Raw genomic sequence first — 264 nt, 5'->3', positions numbered from 1 at the left:
TGTTTTAGACATTATCATTTCGTCCAATAACAAATAACCAGGAATAACGAAAAATTTAGGAAAATAGAAATAGAAAAAGCACGAGATAAATTTTTTAAAAAATAATGTCAATTTTTTTGTTTTGTTTTCAGATTTGAGTTTGCACACTTTTGCTTATTGTCTTGGACTTAGAAAAACAAGATTTAGTGCACAATTTTGCATTCAGTGGAAAAGAAGGAGAATTTCACTTTATTTATCTGTTATTTTATTTGTAATAAGTTCGTG

The sequence above is a fragment of the Penaeus monodon genome, chromosome 21 (genome assembly GCF_015228065.2).
Source record: "Penaeus monodon isolate SGIC_2016 chromosome 21, NSTDA_Pmon_1, whole genome shotgun sequence".
Taxonomy (NCBI): domain Eukaryota; kingdom Metazoa; phylum Arthropoda; class Malacostraca; order Decapoda; family Penaeidae; genus Penaeus; species Penaeus monodon.
This window is presented reverse-complemented; position numbering follows the sequence as displayed.